This window comes from Manacus candei, unplaced genomic scaffold (genome assembly GCF_025592945.1).
Source record: "Manacus candei isolate 608988 ecotype Guabito, Panama unplaced genomic scaffold, ASM2559294v1 h1tg000017l, whole genome shotgun sequence".
Lineage (NCBI taxonomy): Eukaryota > Metazoa > Chordata > Aves > Passeriformes > Pipridae > Manacus > Manacus candei.
The window spans coordinates 16,664,171-16,684,693 of record NW_026138065.1 but is presented as its reverse complement, the minus strand read 5'-3'; the positions used below and the strand labels follow the sequence as shown (position 1 = coordinate 16,684,693).

Below are 20,523 nucleotides of genomic sequence, written 5' to 3'. Positions count from 1 at the left end.
TTCTTGTCAGTGTGGTTTCTATTGTTTTGTTTGGTTTTTACTTGACAAAAATCACTAAAAATGAAAATTGATCATTTGGTAGTGTCTTGGATCATCACTCCAGTAGGAATGCTTAAATCTGCCACGAAGGCCTACTGCTATAGCTCAGGAAGTGGTAAATGGCTTCTTTTCCAGTCAGCACTGGAAGATAACTAGCTAACTGTTGGGTTTTGCCAGTCTCCTCCAAGTGAATGGGAAAGCCTTGGTGAAAGAATCCAATCTTTAGACTCCATGTGTGGATTGTGGAGAGTGATGATTGTAATAGGCCATGCCTATCTTTGTGCCCATAGTTGTTTTTTTCTCTAGTATTGGTTCATTCTACCCACCACTTAATTGAATCAAATATGCTCTAGTTTGTTTGGCTTTTGTTTTTTTAGGTTCTTGACACCTTGTCCAAAAAGTTTTCTGATCTCTCTGAATTCAGTGCTGCACTAGTGTTTCGCTTCACTTCTCTGTGAAAATGAAGACACATCCTTCAGATCTTGGACCTTTTAGAAATCCAAGTGGTTTGATCTGAATATTGTTTTTATCAGTAAATTGAAGGAGAGCAATGTTGATTTCTTTAGAAAACTGTTGAAGTAAAAATTTTTTCTGTCTTGGGTCCTTCCCTATTTATTACTTTTTTCATTCTTGCTTCAGTTGTGGTCTTCAAGATCTGTGCTTGATGGTCTGCAAGATCTGGCTTATAGCTGTACAGGGTGTGAATGGTCACTTCTTCCTTCTCACTGGCTGTTAGCAGTATGAATGCAGGATGAATGTTTTATGAAACTTCAAGAGGGGTCTGGTTTAGCCCTGGTCTCCAACATATCTGGGAGGCATATAATCAGGGAATTTAATGTCAAAATCTGCACCAGGTATTGCAGCTTATTAATAAGAAAAAAAAAATAAAAAAGCCACCCAAATAAAATGATATCTGACTATAGAAGCCCAGAAAAGAGAAATTGAAAGATGTGTCCCTGAAGTAAGAATAAGGATGCTGAATTTCCAAAAAGATAATCAAAACTGTTTTTCTTTAACAGACAACTTTGCAAACTCACTAGCTATTTGGATGATGTCTTTGAGCCTTGGGCAGATATCTAATATGGGAAACTTTGGTCAAACTCCTTAAAATTTGCCAATCCTGTGCAGATTCATGTTTGTATTATGGGCTAAAGTCAAATAAAAATCTGAAGTATCAATGAATGTCACTCCAAAAAAAAACTGGTCTGAAAATCTTCACATGAGATGGTAGGAAATTCAGTGAGCTGGCGTAGCTCATCTCCAGTTTCCTGAGATGAGCAGTTCAGTGCATCTCAGTTTCTTGAGACATTATTGGCATCTTGAAACATAAGGGTTGCCAATGAGTGTCGGTTAAATTAGTCTTCTGTTTCTTAGAAAATCCTATTTTGGGAGAGAAGGCACAAAGATGTTTTAATGTAGAAAATGATAGAAGAGAAAACTACATATCTCAGCAGAAAACAGACCTTCTTACAGTTTTGAAGGAAATTACTCAGGCTCAGGGATTATTGTTCTGCTAGGAAAAATGTCATCTACAACTCCTTTTCTCATGAACCATTATTTCCTCATTAATGTTACTATTATGCCACTACTATCCCATGCCATAAGTTCTCTTCGTCTCTGGTGGGAAATAACTTTTTCATTGAGTTATCTTTCAAATAAATAGCACAAGTAGGTGCTTAAGTCTATTTTCACAAGAGTTAACAGGAAACAGGTCAGAAAAACATCACGTTTCAGACTAGGCTACTGGAAAGCTTAAGATGGCTCTTCAGTGTGTATGGTAATGACAAGTCAATAACCACAAACTTCCAGTTAAATCACAAAGGAAAGCATCATTTGTTCTTGGCAGTTTTCATGGGATTAGTGTGTTAACAGAAAATGTCGTCGTCAATAATCCTACTTTTGCGTCTGCACCCCAGTGTAGGAAGTTGACCTTTACTGAATGTAGAGCAAACATGGCTCTGCATTGTTAGCATGTGAATTAATTGTTTTTATCGAGGAGGTAATGAAGTAAGATGATGACTTTTTGAGCAGAGAAGGTAACACCTTTTTGTAATTTGTTAATACAATACTGCTTTGGTTTATTCTCACCAGCTTGTTTGTCCTGATAAAGTCAGGTATTATGTGTTCAAAACTCATGATCTTGTATTTAAAATTTGGTATACAAAAAGAAAAATTGGTGATGGGAGAGAAAATCTCAATGATGAAACTGTTGGTAAAGAACTGATGTTTTGATTCAAGTGAAACAATGACTATGATGTTGGTCAGCTTATTCAAAAAGGAAAAAAAGCTCTTTTCTGGCAGCTTTGTTGGTTAAGCTGATGTGTAAGTAAAAAAAACATTATTGAGCACATGCTGCTCTTCCTTTCCTATCCCCACCTGCAGTGAAGCCATTGATGTGAATTATTGGGTTGCATTTTCAGTGTTATTTAAAAAGTTTTATAAACCAGTAAATATAGGTGATGCATGAAGTGTGTAGATCTTGGGATTTGGGTTTTTTTTAAACTGTATTCAGAGAAGTTTTCTAGAAGTATACCATTAGCTTTTGAAACTCCTAACCTGTAAAGGGGTGGAAGCAAAAGTGGGTGAGTGGTGATACATTGCTGCTATTGTTATTTTAGGGAGAGGAATGCTCAAATTTGCAGTGCAGCCCTCCTTTTTAGGGCTTTTTAGATGTGTGTTGGCAGTTTAAGTCTGTGGGTTTAGTCACTGCAGCTTGAAGCTGTCATAAATGAATGGACAGTATCTGCTGCACTGATTATATTTACATTAGCAAGCAGTATGCTGCAGTTGAAGAAAGTTGTAGAGTGAAGCTCGAACTTAGGCAGAATCAGTGTCCATAGTGTGTGTACTTCGTTGCTCTTTATTGTAGTCTGGTTCTGTGGACTGTGTATGCTCCAAACATTGGTGGGTATTAGGTGCTTTCCCGGATTTTTGGTTTAGGTTAATCTTGGAGATGTCCAGATACTGTGTTCAGGAACTTCTATGAGATGTGAACCAAAGTACAGAAAGTGGGGTGACAGATTTGCTTCAAAAGCACGATACTGATTCAAACTGAAGTGGCAGCATAGATGTCCCAACTGGGTCTCTAGATCTTAGAACATTGCAGAGGGTGTTGAGCTGTGCAGGGGAGTGGGTTCTGCCTTCTGCTGCCTCCTAAGTGCTGTTGTCAGGACTGCAGAAATTGTCTTGCTGCTCTCTGACTAAGGATTGCTTGTTTATCTTGACTGGTAACTGAATGTCTGTTCCCAAATTATTGTCCCTAGTTTTGAAATTTTGTGTGAAAATGACTGGTGTTAAAACTACTGTAAATTGTGGAAAGTAGTTTTTTCATGGTTTTACTTTAGTTAATCAAGAACATAACTAGCTGTGTGAGCAGCAGGTTACAAGGCCTGACTTCCTGTGACTTTTTGTCTTGTGGTTGGATTTTTCTGGGTATGCTGTATCGTGAGCTCTGAAAGTATTTTCATGTGTGTGGGGCATTATCTGTCCTGCTGTCCTGTATGGGAAGTTGGTTTTAGTAACAGCTTGAGCTTCTACTGCACTTGTCCTCAAGGGGCACTAGTTTGGATGTCTCTCCTTGACCTGACTGTTTATTTCCACAAAACTCACAGGACCTGATTATTTGCAAAATATTTACTCTTGTGTTAACTTCTGAGTTCTGGCCAGTTTCAGTGAAACTGTGGGGAAACACAACACATATAGCTTGGCTTGCTGCTGTTTTATTTTCCACTATCTCTTGTTTCACTGTTGTGGTTTTTGTTGTTATGTTTGTTTGGTTTTTTTTTTATAATTAACACTATTCAAAATATCTTTCAGAACAGTTAAAAGTGTATCCCCCCCAACGTTTCAGGTAACATATCTAGAAATAGGAAATGATGTTCCTTACAGCAACTTCTTAAGGGATGCTAAAAATCTCTTCTTCGCAGGATAGATAAAATTCTTGAGAGTATCCAGCACGCTTATTAAACCATGTCCAAATAAATATAGACAGGTGTGAAGTTACCTTTGTATATTGCAGATGTATGGAAAGTACCACATATAGTAGTTTGGGACCATGATTCTAGGAGAGAAGTGAATGAGGGTTTTGAAAATGTATGTGCTCAAGTCTCTGGAGTACTGCTAGGCTGGATTTTGAGGGTGGTGGATTAGCAACTGGAGGGGGCGGGGACTTGTGTTTGTGATTACCCTTGTGACCTTGAAAAACTGCTGAAACTGTAATGTGCTTTGAAACTTTTCAGATGAGAAGTACTGTACTGAAACTGTGTGGTACTGCAGGCTGTTTTGAGCGTTCTGTCTTCAGTGTATAAAGCTAAAGAAATTGTTCCTTTTGCTTCTGTTTGAAGTGTGCCTATACTCAAAGCATTGACTTCAGAGAGCTTCTCTAAAGGTATGAAAGGTGAATCTAGCACAGATATTATCAGGTTTTTTTTCTGTGTCCTGTCTGCTCCTGCTCTCTGTTTCCCTAGTATAGTAATAAAATATGTGTCTGTACTGTTTGTTCTAGTTCCTGACAGGAAAATCTTATCCTGGTCAAAAAGTACTCTAAATACCAGCTTGTGCATAAGACCTCACTTCAGATGTGGTACTAGTTGCAGCCACTTGTTTCTAGTGTTTGAGGTTAAGTTTGGTTCTCTGTGGGACATTTGATAAAAATTGTTTATAGTTGACTTTTCAGGAAAAGGCTACTTATTTTTAGTGTGCATCGTCAGAAGAAACATGAAGTTCTTTTCTTACTTCAGCTGTTGTAAAACTTGAATCCAGACCTGACAGAGGTAGTCCACTGACTCCCCCAGGTAGTGTTCAGTCCCTCATCTTAAAAGGTAAAGCAGCTCCATCTAGCTCCATAGAGTCCCAGTGCACAGGACAGTCTGTTAAGACTCATGGATGTCTCACTTTGGGTGTTGTCATCAGGAACTGAAGTGATGCCCCTAAGGAGGTTATTAACAGTGTCTAATTACAGGTAGGATTTATACCCAGTCAGTGTTATTCAGTAATTGTAGGACTACTGCCTATAGATGTATCAAATCGACTCCTCAGATGGGGTGTTTATCCATTTACTAGCTTGTCATGTTTTCTGTGCCTTTATTACTTTTCCAGGAGACATATTACAGCAAGAGATTTTTTTGTTTCACTTTTCCTTTTCTCTGAGATGATGTCTTTCCTGCTCTTTTCATTGCTGATTGCTTAGATTGGTGGATGGAATCATGCAAAGTCTGGGTTGTATCTGATTGTGTTACTCTGAGGAGTACTTTATCTAAGCTAGTAGAAGGTTGTGCGTAAGACTTCAAATAATAGAGGTTTTATACATAAACAAGATGAGAACACTGTTGTGAAAACAATAGTTAGAACTGGGGGAAGAGGGGAGTGTGAAACCTGTTCTATAAATGCTCCATAAGTGCACCACAATTCAAACTGCTGTTCAAAAGATAACCTCAAGTTCATAAGCATTCAGTCGTTTAAAAAATGCATTGATAATAGCAATTGTTTGTTTTCTCTGAGGGTTTCCAACCAGGCCTCTTTTAGATTCTGTGCATCTCTTGCAATGTAAAGAAATTGGAAGCAGTTTAATGTGTCTGTCTCTTACAAGTAATTTGTGGGATCAAGGAAAAGACAAGCATACCACTTTGTGGATGGTTACATTAGAAAGAGATGTTTCTTAGTGTTTGCTGGAGTCAGTAGCTATTCAGTGTCCTCTGCAGGCAGGCCTTGAGAGCTCATTTGTGTTTTCATAAGTGGTAAAAACTATAGTTTAACTTTTTCCTGTGTTTTAAAATGGAAATAATAATTAAGTTTGTATGTGATGTGGAAGGAAAGGATTGTTAGGACTCTGCCATAATGATGCTGATGTTTTGTATCCTGCTTTTATATCACAGTAAACAATAAATTTATTTTACTTCTGGTTTCCGTTTGGTTTGTCTTATGCTGAACCATGTCTATGCTTCTGTGTTTTCTTATGGTATTTGAGCATGAAAGTGATGGAGGTTAAGAGCTGTTGAAGATTAGTATCTGGCTTGTAATATTACATACAGTAGGATGACTTCTCACTTTCTTAACTAAAATGCACCAAAAAAAATTCTGTACCAGAGAAGAAATTCTCTAAAATGTTTAATGAACTCAAAATAGCAGCTGTTGTTAACCAAAACAGCTTATTTTGTGGTTTTGACTATTGTTGCAGTTTTATTTTAATCTAAAGAAAAAAAGGAATGCTGTTGACTTAGCATATCTGACTTCTGGAGGGAAGAGGATAAGGTTACAAACAGTCAAAACAATTTCTGATTTTTTTAACATGAAGTGAAAATGGTACCTTACTTCTGGAGTTGGAGGTGAAGAAATAAAATTCCAACATAGTTCAGGATTCTTGAAATTAGCTTGTGTACTGCTGTTGCCAGTGTCAGGAAACAGAATTTAACATGGTCAGAAAAATGTCACTGTGGAAGGTACTCTGCAACTGTATTTTATTAATTCATATTTGGAAAAAAATTTCCTTGAAAAATACCATATATTCTCAGTTGTATTTAATGACCATACTATTTTCAGTCTGAAATTTTACGTATTTCTTAATCTGTACAGAACAAATATAGGGCTCTCATCTAGGAAAAGTACTAGTCAGCTACTACTGGAAGTGATTTGTTTTGTTCAGGCTTAGCAGATTCAGATGTGTTTTGTATAAATAAAAACTTGGAGTAGCAATGCTATAACTGAAGTAACTGAAGTAACTAATTTTTTGGAAAGGTTTCTCCAGGTTCATCCAGACTTGAAACCTGGTTATGTTGTTGGTTGCACAAGGAATATGAAGCTAATGTGGAAAACTCCATTTTGTCTCTTCCTTCATAGATCTTGTTTGTTTGTTTATTGAAGCACTGATTAAAACAGAAGCTGGTGCATACAAAGTAGGCATGACAGCTTAGATCTGTTGTGAATTGTCAGATTTGTGCTTGAAACCTTTCTGAAGTAAAGTAATGGTCCTAGAACACTGGACTGCAATGTTCATCATCCTTTTCTGCTGTTTCTCTTCTTTTTAGTAGTCATCTTAAGCTACCATTAGGGCAAAAAGAAGTGGTGAACTTCTGTGAGCAAACTTGCTTCTGTACAGTTCATTTTGTTCTGATTTCAGAACACTTCCCAGTTAGTGTTTATCCTGTCCTTTCCTTGGGTCAAAGTCTGCTACTTTTACTCCAAGAGAGAAACTAAAATAAGGCAGGAGAGGACATGAAAGGTAGTGTTCTTAGTAAGGAAGAAAACTACAATGCTTTCTAAAGAACTTATGTGATAAATTCATTAACTTCAGCTAATACTTGAGTAGGTAGAGCACACTATTCATCAAGGGATATTCTTTCTTATTCTCCTCATGGGGTTCTGTTTTCTGTTCATTTGTCTGTTCGTCATGTGAAAGATTTTTATCAGCAGATATGCAGCCTTTTATTACCAAGTGCTGCTGCCTGCCACTGCCTCCTGGAACTGTTTGCCTTTCAGAGGTATCTTGACTCTTTGATACTAGCATGGGTAAAACACAACAAGTGTGAGTTGACCACTGACATTGCTGGGTGAGATGGGGAGGAGCTTCTTGGTATTAGTCTTCATTTTCTGTCCTTTTTGTTTATGCGTGGTTTCTTTGAGCTCTTTCTCATGTTGTATCTTGATAAGGGCTGGGTGGAATGAGAGAAGATTTAGTCTATAGTGCTTTTTCCTGAACTGTGCATGTTGCTGGGTTTTTTTGTCCCAAATTGTGTAAGAAAGTCCTGCAGATAGTGGAAAACTTAATGCATCTGTTCGTATTTTGGATGTAAGGTGTTATGGAATTAGTAGACTTCCGTGACTGTTGCTGAGAAAGCAAAGATTTTTCTAAGGTCTTTGGATGACTGAAAGTATGTACTGGGACTAAACTTCCATTTAGAAAGCAAAGTTAGAGCTGATGTGATTCAGAATGATTTTTAAATTAAAAGGGGGAAAAGCAATAAGACTTAATTGGTTCAACCAGCAAAGGTAGTGCCTTCAAAATCTTGGAGAAAGGACAGTTCAAGTAATTCAGTTGAAGATGAGTTTTTAATTCCGAATTTCTTCTGTGTTGGTTTCTAGTCATTAACTCTTATGTTATCTTGGTGAGAGTGCTGGGGACTAGGCATATCTGATACTAGTTCTTTGCAGCTGTTTAAAAAGAATGGATATAGCATCTTCTTGGAAGCTGACTCATTGCACATAATATGGCTTTGGTTTTGTCTCTCATTATGAGAAGTTTGTTCTCTCTACGCAAACAGATTTCTGCTACATGCTGCCTAGTTGGTGAGCATCTGGTATCCCTCTGTTTAGTTAAAGGTCCTTAGAATAGTTTGGTTTCTTACCACTTTTCAATGTTGATACAGTACAGAAAAGAGAGTTTTTGTTAGGCCTCTGCATGCACTCAGGCATTTGCTTCTGGAACTCACTCATAATCCTGATTTTTCATTGAGGAAGAGGTTTTCATATGATTACCTGAGTATGTTAGTGCTGCTGTATTTCTGCAATTTTCTGCTTCTAACCATGTGCAGGATCCTCTTCCTTGTCATGCTGCTACTCAGCTGTGTCTCATTTTGTGGTGAAAGTTAAGTCATGTGCATATGTTGGGTATATATTGCTGAGATTAATTTTCTTTTAGTTTAGCTTCTTGAATCACCTTGCTATATGAGGATATGAGATGATGCAAAAGTTGGAGTGAAAATACATGGGGCAGGAGGTGGGCTTACAGCAGTTACCAGTTTAGCTTATCATAACTTATTCTAAGATTGCACCTTGAGATGTTTCAAAGGATGTTCTTGTGCAGTTGTTAACGTGGGTTCTGGGGTACCTGGTGACCTGTCTTGTAAATGGAAGTACTATATTTACTTGAAATGTTACTGAAGAGAAGACCATAGAGAAGTCATATAACTGTGACAATGATCCTAAAGAAAATCCTAAAGCAATCCTAAAGAAAAAAGGGCGTGCAACTAAATGTTGACATTAAAACATCTATTATAACTAAATTGAAAAGGTCCATCCCCTCATTTGGATTTTCCCCAAATGCATAGCCTGCTACAGATGTTTATATGACTCCCTTCACAGTAGTCATTCCGGTTTAATTAAACACCAGCGGTTGCTGACAAGAATATCTGTAGGCACGAGAATACAACAGAAACCAAAACTTTGCATAGTGAAGGTCATGGTAAGGAGTTTGCCAGAAAGCTCCTGAGCAAGTCAAGCTGTTTTTCTGTGCTTTTTGTCACATTTGCAAATTTGGTTAAGGGATAAGAGGACTGCCTAAGCTCATCCACTGTGGTGGTGTTCACTGCTTAATGTGCAGCTACAGTATCTTATCCACTGCCTGTTTCAAGCATAAGTTTTGATGAACTGCAAAGGGACTGAACTATTTTGGGTGAAACATGAGTAATGTCATCACTAGCAAAGAATAGAGTTTGCAGTTGTTTGTCAGGCACTGACTGATTCTGTGTCCAGGAGTTCCTGTATTTTTTCAGTTTCAGAGGTCTCAGTAAAATGCATTTTCTTGCAATACAGCTGGGGAGAAATTCAGACTAGTGGAAAAGGTGGAAGCAATATGAATTCCAGAAATTCTTTATAATGTCCATAATGAAACATGTTTGAGTTTTCTTGGTCATCTGCTGTTATTTTTCACTTCTTTCTTTTCCCTTTCTTAGCCACTTGTTTCTGTAATAAGTTTTAGGTAGAGTTACAAAGACCAAGTTTTCCCTTTTATAACCTCTGCTATTACTGTGTAGTTGCCAGATACCTTGAAAATTATCCAGAAACTCAATTGCTTTATTGCTGCGTTTCACGTGTTGAGACCTGCTTTTTTTTTAATGCACAAAGTTCTTGTATTTAGGCTTCAGAACATTTGAATTCTGCAAATTGTTGAAGCATAGAGCTGGTTCCTGTTCACTGTTTAAGGCATCCTTGCTATATTATATAATAAAGAAAACCTTCTGTTTCACTTGATAAAGGCATTAAATACTGCTCTATTTGGATAGCCCTATCGGTAAGTAGTTTATATCAACCTGTAGCACAACATTTTTGAGCCCCTGAAAAAGGCGGCTGGAACAGTCTGCCTGGCTTTACTAAGGGTCGGTCATGCTTGACCAACCTGACTGCCTTCTGTCAGATGACTAGGTCTTCCACTGAGGGTAGAGCAGTTTGGATGTTTTGTTTTTTTTACTTTGACCTTAACAAGACTTTTTAGTGTCCCACAACATACTCCTATTTACAGTCTGAATGGGAGGATGACTAGACAAGTGAAAACTGGTTTTAGAGGGTGGCCCATGGTTCATACTCTGCCTGGACAGCAGTTAAACTAGAGCTTCTCAAGGGTCTACTGTGACCTACTCTTACTTACTTTTTTTTATTTAATGTCTTTATTGGTGGCCCAGAGAGGGAGATGGAGTGCACCTTCATCAGTTTGTGGTAGACACAGAAGTGGGTGGCTCAAGGGCAGGGTGGCCATCCTGAAGTACTCAGGCTGGAGGAAGGGACCTGTCAGAGTCTTAAAATGTTCATCAAGGACTCATACCAAGGCCTTCTTCCAGGACTGGTAACGGTGCTGCAGAATGGTTGTGTTGTAGCTTTACTGAGAAGGACTTTGGTTCTGGTGAACAACAGGTTAAATACAAGTCAGCAGTTCACCCTGCTAGTCATGAAAACAGCTTTATTGCCTTTTAGTTGGCATTTGTTTCACATGGTCCCAGAGTGCATCTGCAGTACTGTCTGCAGTTTTGCTCCTGTGCTCCCTACCCTCAAGAAGAGCAACACTGATAAACTTCAAGCAAGTTCAATATGATCAGGGAGCTGTTGTATGTGACCTGTGAGGGGATGCTGAGAGCCTTTTGTGACTGTTTACCCTGAAGAAGAGATGCTTAGGAAGGATGTAGTAGCAACCATCCTGGTATAGGCAGGGATGGATACCAGGAAGATGAAACCAGTCTCTTTACTGAAGTACACAGTGGGAAAACAAGAGACAGTAGCCATAAATTGAAATTCGGGGATATATGTTGAAAAGTTTTTACTGTAAAGAGGATTAAGAGATTTTAAGTGATAACCTGTAAGCCTCTGTAGAAGTTTTCAAGACTTGAGTAGATAAAGCCCTAAGCACCTGGGACTGCAGTCAGTGTTGACTGAGCTTTGAGGAGGAAATGGATGACTTGCTGGGTCCGCTCCGCTCTGAATCGTTCTGTGAAGAATCACCCATGGGTGGGACTTAGTAGCAAAACTAACCAATACTGTTTATTTGGAAACTTCATTCCTTGTGTGAATGGTGTTTATTTCTAGTGCTCCTAAGTAAAATAGCCTTACCATAATCACTTACTTGTGTTGACTATTTTTGATATTAAACATTAGTTACTTGGAATCCATCTACTGAGTAAGCATGGAATAAGCAAGTTACATTCATTGAATAAACTCATTTAATTTAAGAAAGAAAGGAAAAGTACTCTTTTTCAATGTCAAAAATATATTTTGGTTATAATATAACTATATTATAGTTAACCATATGTCTTGCCTTTGTTATTCTGAACCTTGTGGTAAAACAAAGCAATTTGTAGAGCATTTGAATTTATTGGGGAGGGAGGAGGAAGCAAGATGCTGGATAGTGGAACTAAATCTCCGTTTTTCTGGTATTGGTTCCCTTCCCTCTTTGCCCAGGCCTGTGAAAAAAACTATTATCTTAGATGCTACATATAAACATCTCCAAAATGGACAAGGCTTTGGTTAGATTCTTACTGCAGAAATTACATACTGGGTGGGTTTAAGTGTGATAGCCCTTCTCATGGGTTTGTGGAAAGTGTAACTTCATTAGTTTTTTTTGTAACCAAGAGAGTGTAGTGAATACTTGTGTGTTTCTGCTTGTGCTTTTAAAGAAATCTGTAGTGGCCAGTAACAGGCTTCTTTGTCATGGTTTCTCTGCTTTTGAATAAGTTGCTGTCTCAGCTTTTAGTCTTTCTTTTCCTTGGCATGCAGGGTCTGGATACATTGTTGTAAACTATTGCATTAGTGTATCAGATTTTTCCATTATCTCTGCACTCAGACATGCATGCATACACATAATTGTATTCAGGCGCTCTCTGTCACGTGCTTTACGTATTACTGGTTTGGAAATGGATTTGGTTACACAATATCTGTGAAGGTGGTATGGATTGACAGTGGGAGTTTTTTGGCAAGTAGTGGCCACTGAATTGTTGATATCTTAAATCGCTTCATACTTACATCTCTAACGAGTTAAAAGCATTCATGTGATGTTTTGCTGCACTACGTAGACAAATAGGAACTTCTTGACTAACTTGACCTCTTCCAGTGGCTCATGGAGTTTATCAGTTTCAGTTTAGTAGTAGCTATTGAGTTACAGATTGTATTGAAAATTGTGTTGAACTAGGAGAGAAATTGGTCAATTCTTCCATCTTACTGCTTTCAGACTCAAAGGCTCTTCTGCTTTATTCACCCTTAATATACATGGAAGAGTCTCTAAAGTGAATCTCTATTGGAAAGACAAAGATCTGAAAGAAGTTTTGCTTTTGTGCTACATTCAAGGTAAGACTTTCAAAATTGTCCGTGATCAGATGACAAAAAGCATGAACAGTGAGACTTGCAAAATGGGACTGTTTCTGAGTTCTTGGCTTCTTGCACATTATACTATTCCTGCAGACTATTAATGACTGTTTACTAAGTACTAAATACTTTGTTGAAATGCACTAATGGTCAGAGGCATATAAGCTGGCAGTGGCTGTGTTCCTTAACTAAAATGGTCAAGTGAGTTGCTACTTGTAGCTAGTGTTTACTATGCAGAGCTGTCTTTTGGGTAGCATAGGTGTTTCTAATTCTAAAACTGATATACTAAGTTGCATGATACAATATGGAATGTCTTACTAAATTGGCAGTGTCTTAGTAACTTTTTTGTTTACTTTTTATTCCTGTGCTGAGCTTATTGTAATTCTCTGTGAATGCAGAGACTGAATGCAGTGGATGCATTCGAGTGATAATTTGGTCACTTTCAAAACATTGGGAAATAATTGGGAGTCAGAGGGCAAGTTTGCTGCGTTTTGGAGGAAATGGTAGATGCATTTCTTTCAATAAAACCATAGCTTCAAGCACATGCACAGGCAGCACCTGTCTGCAAGTTAAAACACTGGTCAAGTGGTAGGAGCCATTAACATCATTCAGCAGTGATGCCATTGACTTCAGCTTACATGCACAGTTTGACAAAATGTTATTAATGTTTGTTGTGTCATTCTCACACCACTCCCAGGGAAGAGTGGAGGATATATATATATATGAGACCATGAAGATGATCAGAGGGCTGGAGCACCTCTCGTGTGATGATGGGCTGATAGAGTTGGAGTCGTTCAGCCTGTGGAAGAGAAGGCTCTGGGGAGACCTTGTAGCAGCCTTCCATTACCTAAAGGGGGCTTACAAGAAAGCTGGAGAGGGACTTTTGACCAGGGTGTGTTGTGACAGGACAAAGGGTAATTGCTTTAAACTGCAAGAGGCTGGGTTTAGATAAGATAGTAGGAAGAGAAATTGTGGCTGCCCTCTCCCTGTCAGTGTTCCAGGCCAGGTTGGATGGGGCTTTGAGCAACCTGGTCTAGTGAAAGGTGTCACTGCCAATGGCAGGTGGGTTGGAACTAGGTGATCTTTAAGGTTCTTTCCAACCCACACCATTCTATGAAGAATGGAGAGGCACAGAGCTGTCCATTGCAGAGATAGTACTTGTGTAAGAGGGGGAATACAAGGCTGTGGTATCTGGTTGTAGAAGGGATGTTGGAGACATTCACATGTAGTCACTCAGAAGGACCTAAGAGTTATTTTGGGGACTAATATAGAAGTAGCACTTAATATAGGCAGCTGGTTGCCTAATGCTAGCAGTTTTGGGGAGGTGGAAACCTACTGAAATTGGCACTCATTATACTACATTCAGCACCTATTTGAAGGCTTGGATCAGCAGTCTTCTATTCATGTACCTATTTCTGATTTTTTTTGTGACTGTGGTTTTGTTTTTTATGTAGCAGGTTTTACTGAACTATTTGTGTAATCCCCAAGCTAAATGTCTTACTTTTTCTTTTTAAACTGCTAAATTCATCTGATTCTTTCAGTTGTTGTTCTGCAAAAGCATGAATACTTAAGAGTATTCCTTTGTGTGCCATGATTATTTTATGGATACATAGTTTAATCCAGATAGTTTGTTAAACTAGTATAGAATACATGCAGGATAAGCTTTATATGTAGTTAAGTGGTAAGACTGAGATGTGAGTTTTGGAATATAGAAATCATTTTAAAATGTCTCGACATGTTGTCTATAAATGGGATGACAGAGTAGGGTGTTTGCCCCCTTGCTACAGTTAATGTAGTTTTTTAATACATCTTTGTGCTAAGATGTTCCCATCACCATTCAGTCCAGCAAGGGCATGTCTTGCAGCCAGCCGTGTCCAGGAGCAGTAGTAACCTTTGGTGGAGCTGGTGATGGTGTCTTAATCTGTGTTATCCAAATTTGCCTGCAGCTGATGTCTGAAATGATGAGTCGTATAAAGTGAATGTTGAATTATTAACATGCTTGCTTTCCCGGAATCCTTTTTGCTGTCAAGTCTGTGTAGATGTATCGTTACTGCATTGACTGCCTGTCATGTCCTTAAGCACCCTCTCTAATAGTGATTTCTTGAAAATCGGCATGGTCTTCTTGCATGTTACTTTTAACATTCTTATTGACAAAATTGCCCTTTGAATTTTTACAGGTGTAGTTCGACACGTATTGTGATACTTGCATAGTGGCAAAACTAATACAGTTTTTACTCAATAGAAATATCCGAAAGTTCAGCGTTGAAATATATGTTGCAAACTGAGAGTTTAAACTGTATTGATCAAAAGTGAATCCAAGTAATTTGTTGTGGAACTGAAGGTGCAGTATGAATTGGACAAAACTTTTGAGTATTTAGGCTTGAAAGTTGCCAAATGGCTACTCTGTGCCAAGTACTCCTCTGTTTAGATGACAAGTGAAGCAGTTCAGATAGCCTCAATGCAGACACCTGAAAAAGATACCATGTGTCCAGGCAACGATACTGGAGCCTGCTGCCAGAAAAAAAGGTAATGGAAATTTGCTTCACTCTGCAGTTCCTAGACATAGTAATTTTTTTGATTAGACTTCAGGGTTTTTCTTGAAAAGTTTCTCTAGCCTGATGGAAAAGTAGAGCATGCTATAAAAGAGCAGGGGGGGAGTAGGGTGTTTTCTGATGTAGTCTGAGAAGTCATCTGTGATCCAAAACCTAACTTTCTAGACGGTACTGTGGATTGAATATCATGTGATTACAGGTGTATTGATTCTGTTATGGTATGGGAGTATATAATTACATATCACGTAGGATCAGCTGCTTCTCTTCAGCATTTGTTTATAACTGCCTTAAAAATGCTTTGCGATATGCCTTATTTGACATGAATCAAATCAGTTCAACCAGGTTGATTTAGGAAGATGATAAATCTGTTTTAGTAATAAGGGAGTGACTTTATAAACAGATGAATCCTCTTAAAAATTTTTAATTGCCTTTATGTTTATAAGCGCTAATTCTCTTAGTACTAATACCGTGCTGTTACTGAAGTAACTTTACTAGTAATTAGAAAAATTGTCTTAACATGGAGGAGACAAAGGAAAAAAATGTTCTAAAACTGTAGTTGAGGTATAAAAATAACTGTATTTTAACAATTCCTATTTGGAGCCTTCAGTTCCTGTATTTTACAGAAAGTTAGTTCTTTTGGAAGACTGTGTGTGTGTAGGCTGTGAGTTGACATAACAGATGCTTGAATTCTCTCTTTCCAAGTCATGTGCTTTGCAGTAAACATTAAAATGCCTGTAGCATCATAAGTGTTAATAATTGGCTGCTGGTACTACTGGTGTTCTTATGTTACCAATTTGAACGTGATGGTGATTTTATTGTGGTGTTGAACGACCTCTTTTACATTTAATTTAACTCCTGTTGTGTATAAATTTAGCAAGTGGTAACATGGCTAAAAAAAGCCGCAAATAGATCCAAGTGGCTAACTAGTGTGGCAGAGAATTTATGCCTTCTGTAACTGTCTGCACATCAGCAGTGGCCAAGATTTTTTTTTTTTTAGTACTGTGATGGCTCAGTTTTAGTGCCTTTATACCTGAAGACTTACTCTTACAAGATGAGGGAAGAACCTTCTTGGAGAGAGGCAAAGTCCTTCCTCTAATCACTAGTATCATATATAAAGAAATAAAAAACCACTCTTGCTATCCCTTATAAATTTGATATAGCTTGATTTCTGTCATTGTCAAACATATTAATATTAGGGAATTGCTGCTGAATTTTCTGTACTCGGTGCTAAGTGAAATACTGTAATTTTGATGGTTTTGCTTATTTTTCACCCCAGTTGGTGGTGTTTAAGTGCCTTCTAAATTTTGTATGTACTTGGGGTCTCACTTAGGGATGTATGTGTTATATGTGTAAGATATGGAAAGGTGTGATGAGTTGGCATGCATATATTGTAATGGTTTAATTCCTCTAATAGACAAAATGGGATGCTATTGTGCCTTTGAGAATCCTGTGTGGGATATTTGTTTTAAATACAAAATCTTTACAAAAAGACACATATAAACCAGGTTTAAGGTTTTTTTTCTTTCAGAAACAGCAGAAATATGATTGGGATATTAAGGATAAAGAATTCCTTATTGGCTTCAGTGATAGTAGCGAGACTTAATTCAAAAGCTGACTTGTTCTAAATGCATTGCTGGCCACTAGGAACTAGGATGAAGTTCTCTACCCAGATAAAGAATAATTTTGGGCTCCGGCTCTTAGCTGGCTTAAAAATCACTGAATACTGTTCAGAGAAGAATTAGTCAAGATAACCATCTGCAGATAATCTGTTCCTCCCCTTTGTGACCATTTCATATGAGACAATATTAAAACAATATTAATCTTTTGAAAACTGTCAGACTTTAACTGTATCCTACAACTAAAGCATCTTAAATTTTTGTAGCTGTCCCCTTTGCTATCTTAGCAATCAAAGTGTTCAGTTATGTCAGGTTTCTTACCTACAGTGTAATGAAGTTTGTGACAGTGAAGTTTCTTTATTGTTCAAATGCACATACTTGCTACTGAATTAGCTGATCTGAAATATGGTACTTCCTCTGATTTTCCTGACAACCGATCCTGTAGGATTTTTTAATTTTTTTTCTGACAACTGATTCAGTAGGAGTTTTTTTTATGATTTTATGCTAAAGCCTTTCTTTGAAAGGCTTAACTAGAAAGGGCTAAGCCTTTTCTACTGCATGATCAACAGAGAAAGTTTTTATTTGCAAGATTACTTCTGAATTTGATTAATACCATATTTTGCTAACATTTCACTCTTTGGGGGAAAGGAGTGACAGACTCTGGATGCCCTTTAGTACTGCTATAGGAGGTAGAGTGAGTGAGACTGAAGTGAAATGTGATTTAGGGACATGCTGTTTTGGCCCAGAGGACTTCAGAAGAGATGTGCCTTGTAATGTTATCAGCTGACAGGTGTGGTGGTTTCTTTCTCAGAACATTTAATTGGTGCTCAGGCTGAGATTTCTGCTGGTTTTATGCATGTGGACATTTACAAAGTCTAAGTAATCCACCTGTAGTGACTGGATTTTTTAAAAACATCGATTTGAAGGCCAGGTGTTAACAAAGACAGCAAATGGACAGATGGTTTCAAACTGATTAAGTAGCTATTGCTACCCAGGTATTCTAGCTAGTAATGTGATAATGAATTTACCTCATGGGGAAACACTATAGAAATGTGCTGAAATGATAGGCACTGCAGTAACAGTGAACATCTTAGGTTGCCCGTGCATATCACTCTGTGTCTGAGCTGGAATTTTGAATGCCTATCAGGAAGATGAAGGTTTGCAACTCTGCCCTTTGCTTTAAGAAAAAACACAAACTCATACAGAATAATACAGATGCATCTTCTTCAATCTGCAACTCCTGGATTGCTGTGGAAACAAAATGTGTATCTAGAACTTTACTTACATTGCAGTGATTATGTACAGTAAGATAAAAACTAGCTAGAAACTTTTGCCAGCTTTTCCCTAGAAAGTCCTAGCTGCTAGAAAGTCCTAGCAGCCCCAATAAACATGTTTGTTCAAAGTCCTCTGCTTACAATCCTTTGTTGTTTTAATTGAGGGGTTTTTTTTAAAGAAAACTGACATATAAATGGAATACATTTTAACTCTTGAAGATAATTCCTTCTCTTTAGTTCAGCTAAAGATCAGATCACTTAAAATGAAAGCATTTTGTACTTGGATGTTTTTACTGAAGCATGTTAGATGGCCTCTCTCTTCAGCCTCATCTCTTCCTAAAGCTGGCTGTTTGAAAAGCTGTCCAGCATAACTGATGGAGAGATGATTCCACATTTCTCTGCTCAAGTTATGCTAAGCATAGCTCTGATCTGTGACAGAGGAACAGAGGAGTAAGTGCTTGCCAGTAATCTCCCAGTAGGCAAATACAGATTGCGTACGTGCATTCTGAATTCCAGTAAGGCTGGCTTTTGGTATTCCTTCATCTTATGCTTGTGTAATTCAACAAAGTTTGATTTACTCGTGAGCTGGATGAGCAGTCTGTGCTTCAGGCATTCACTTGTACCAGCGTAACTGTCTGTACGTCTGCTCAGCCACACGCATGGAAACGGGAATGAGCTGCTGGGAGCAAATACCACTTAAGCTGCCACTGCTGCCATGACATCCACACAGCTGTAGTGCGAATTTACTCATCTAAAGCTTACCTAAAAGTGAGTCACAGAGAGTTTAGGAGTTAAGAAGGTGCCTTACAAATGCATTTTAAAGACAGGTCTGCAGGAAGAAAGTTCAGAATAGCTTTTGTGATATGTATCAAAAAGTCCACCATTACTGAGGTGATATTTTAAAGTATGGACCTAATTAGAATGCTAAGCCCATGATATTATCAATATTGGTATAATAGTGGCTTCCTGTTGGAAATTCAGCATTTAATAGTTCAAACAACTAACTGGCAATAGAAGTTTGAGCTGCAAACTTCAACCTGCTAAACTAAACTTTCACTGGAACCCCAAGTAAATGTTTCAAGACATTTAGATTTTTTTAAGAAGTCCTGGGTGTTAATTCTAAAATAGCATAGAAAGATACTGTTGCACTTTTTACAAAACCATATTATTGTATTACCTGCTTCAAATAGGATTAAACTTGCTTCATAGAGTTTTTAATTTTGAACTTGAGTTCTTTCTGCTTCCTTTAACTGTTTAATATGAATATTTTAGTGCAACTTCCATGTTGAAGGGGGGGGGGGGAACAACAAAAAACCCCACACCCACAGAAACACAAATCAAGACCTTGTCCAGTCTTGGTTGATTCACAATGTTTTTATGTAGAACCAAGGATCACTTAGCATATATAGAGAGAATTAATTACCCTTCTATTACAGAGGATGAACAACTCTCTCTTTAGGGTAAAAGTTGTACCTTTTCTCAAGTAATTAGGTAGATATTAACTCCTGGTTTGGTTTGGGATTTGTCATATAGGTAGGAAGAACTCCTGCATGAACTTGGAGCACTAGTGCGTTCCCTTGGTCTGTGCTCCTGCCTTCCCAGAAAAATCAGGTAGCCTAATGAGTGCCTCTCTTAGGAGAGGGATGTTATCTTACCTTTACCATATGCTGGGAACATGCAGCTGGGAGGTTGCAGTTTATTAGCTAACCTGTGGCACACACTGGTGCTCTTTTCCTTCTCCCTCCTGCTGTCTTCTGCAAAATCTTTTAGTATCTGTGTGACCCACACAGATACACAGAGTTCATAGTTCTGGAGGATGATATAGGTGGTGGTGGTATTGTGCTGTCATAAGGTCAATCATGGCCATTAGATCATAGCTCTTTCTGTTCATGTTCAGTCAGTGAGGTACTTTGTTTGTTTACTTGTTTTAGAGCAGCAGTGATTTGGTTGTCCATGAAAGGTCAGAGTCATAGCTGGTTGTGAGGCAGAATAAATCCAGTGTTTATCTGGTGCTCCTCTGACCAGAGTCTGGAAACTTGCAAAGGACTGGATGTTGTAGTGGGTTTTGTTTGTTTAAACATTAGGATTCAGCTTGAGGATCATTAGTGGTTTGCTATCAGGATTATTAAGTGCATATTTAATCATCAGGAATAGCAGCATTTGATGCCTACCCTTCTGTAAAATAATATGGTAGGGTTTTTCAAATCTCTCTGGATTTTTTTTTTCATGTGCTTATTTTGGAATATTTGGTTTAGTTCTTTAGCAATGAATTACTTATGTTGACTTTAGCTGTATGGTCTTTACCTTCTGAAGCAAATACTGTAAATGTGGTGAAATTCAAATTCTTTATTAGCCAAGGAATATTTAAGTTTTGCTTAATTAAAAACTATTCTACTATAGGGTGCTGGTGTCTTAGTAGCAAAAAAGTTTACTGAACTGACCTAGTCCTACTCAATTATTTTTATTGTATTTATGTTTACATAC

At 37.9% G+C, this 20,523-nt stretch overlaps 1 protein-coding gene across 9 annotated transcripts in view; it reads left to right on the top strand.

Annotated features, from left to right (window-relative positions):
- The window catches only part of PPM1B (protein phosphatase, Mg2+/Mn2+ dependent 1B), a 62,324-nt gene that overhangs the window by 3,707 nt on the left and 38,094 nt on the right, over positions 1-20,523 (top strand). For 3 of the 9 annotated variants that reach the window (XM_051783760.1, XM_051783757.1, XM_051783756.1), the window contains exons 2-3: positions 12,464-12,579; positions 14,775-15,123. The exons of 2 other annotated variants lie outside the window; for them this stretch is intronic. The gene's annotated coding sequence lies outside the window, so the exon portion shown is untranslated. The remainder of the gene's footprint in view (positions 1-12,463; positions 12,580-14,774; positions 15,124-20,523) is intronic. 4 more of the 9 variants (XM_051783764.1, XM_051783763.1, XM_051783758.1 and 1 more) reach the window with 2 other exon arrangements.